At 35.8% G+C, this 1,810-nt stretch overlaps 1 protein-coding gene and 1 pseudogene across 1 annotated transcript in view; both read left to right on the forward strand.

Moving 5' to 3' along the window:
• The window catches only part of ARHGAP29 (Rho GTPase activating protein 29), a 59,217-nt gene that overhangs the window by 21,185 nt on the left and 36,222 nt on the right, over positions 1-1,810 (forward strand). The window lies entirely within an intron of this gene.
• On the forward strand, positions 1,676-1,797 carry LOC111723367 (annotated as a pseudogene).

The following is a 1,810-nucleotide window of genomic DNA, read 5'->3' on the forward strand; positions in this document are numbered from 1 at the left end:
GGCAAAGGCAGTAATGGGAATTTTCATTAGATGACTATAACTTCAGTAGAGGTAAAGCCAAGGAAGGAACATGGTTCAAATAATTCTTTTCACTACTCACAATTAGTATGATTATTTTTTAAACTCCCAGTCATGTTTAGTGCCATGAAAAAAAAGTATATAAGAAACAAAGAATAATTACATAATGTTGGATAGTAATATGAGGGGGTTTTTTCTTTAAAATTTAACAAGTTAGGAAACATGAACAGGCTTTACATTTTGATGGTATTATAAATTACTAAAGTCCACTTTCCAATGAATTTTTTTAAAAGCATTATTGAGGTATAAGTGATATTCCCTAAACTACACATATTTGAAGAGTACAGTCTGATGAAGTTTGGTGTGTGCATACTCTGTGAAACGTCATCGTCACCTTCATCAAGATACTGTATGCCCTTCCTAATCTTCCCTTCTCCCGGTATCCGGGCCCCTCCTTTCACAAAGCCTGTTATGTCTTCATTTTTATTCTATTCAAAATACTTTACAGTTCCCCCTTTTCTTCTTTGACTCATGGGTTATTTAGTTCCAAATATTCGGAGATTTTCCAGAGATCCTTCTGTTAATTTGTTTCCAGTTTAATTCCATATAGCGACAGACAATCTTTGGCCTGGTTCAACTCTTTTTAAACTCATGGAGACTTGTTTTGTGGCCCATAATATGGTCAATCTTGGTAAATATTAAGTATGCATTTGAAAAGAACGTGTGCTTTGCCCTTGTTGGGTAGACCATTCTGTAAATATTTGTCTTGTTGAGATGGTTGGTAGTTCAGATCTTCCCTGTTTTCCATCCACATGTTCTGTCAGTTATTAAGAAGGGTTATTGGAAACTCCAGTCATAACTATGAATTTGCCTGTTTCTTGTTGCAGTTCTATCCATTTTTGCTGCATGCATTTGGAAGCTCAGTTTAAAGGTGCATAAATGTATAGAATTGTTACAACCCCTTAACGAATTCACTCCTTCCTAATTATGAAATGGTCTTTTTTATCCCTGATAATGATATTCTTTGCTCAGAAATATACTTTGTGTGATATTTGGTAGTAAACTAGGACAGTCATAGAGCTTACTAGCTTACTATGGTTGCTTTCTTGTCTGTCAGGGACTAAGTTACTGTCCTTTGCTGCCTGGTATCCAATGTCTTGAGAAGCGTTTCTTACATTTTATGTGGGTTTTTTTTAGTTGTTTCAGGCAGAAGTCCAAGAATATTGTTAAAATTATTTGCAAGGTTCTAAAGTTTTTCTTTTTGTTAATATCAGAGATAATTTAGAAAAATCTGATGAAAGATATGGACCTTAGCCTACTTTGCCCCCACCCCCCAAATCTACAAAGCCTTATATATGTACAATTTTGATGTAATTTCATGGGGTTTACAGGCTTGAGGGTTAATTCATTCCTACCTAGAAATTCTTACCTTCCAGCCATAGTTGTACATTAGAATCACCAGAAGAGCTTTTAAAAAATATCTGTGCTTTACCACAAACCTGTGAAATCTCAATCTTCAGTGGTAGGACCCAGACTTTGTTTTTAAAACACCCCAGGTAATTCTAATGTGCAGCCAAGATGAAAAGCAATTCTGTTGTAAGGAGATTGTGTGATCCCTTCATTGGCAGGATGCTAGGGAAGGTGGGCCACAGGGACCCTGTTGACCCTGTTGCAGCACATATACTAAAATTGGAACGATACAGAGAAGATTAGCATGGCCCCTGTGCAAGGATGACATGCAAATTCGTGAAGGCTATAAATGAATGGTGATTTTTTTTTTTTTTTTTTTTTT

Source organism: Otolemur garnettii, unplaced genomic scaffold, assembly GCF_000181295.1.
Source record: "Otolemur garnettii isolate 467f Iridium unplaced genomic scaffold, OtoGar3 scaffold00010, whole genome shotgun sequence".
NCBI lineage: Eukaryota > Metazoa > Chordata > Mammalia > Primates > Galagidae > Otolemur > Otolemur garnettii.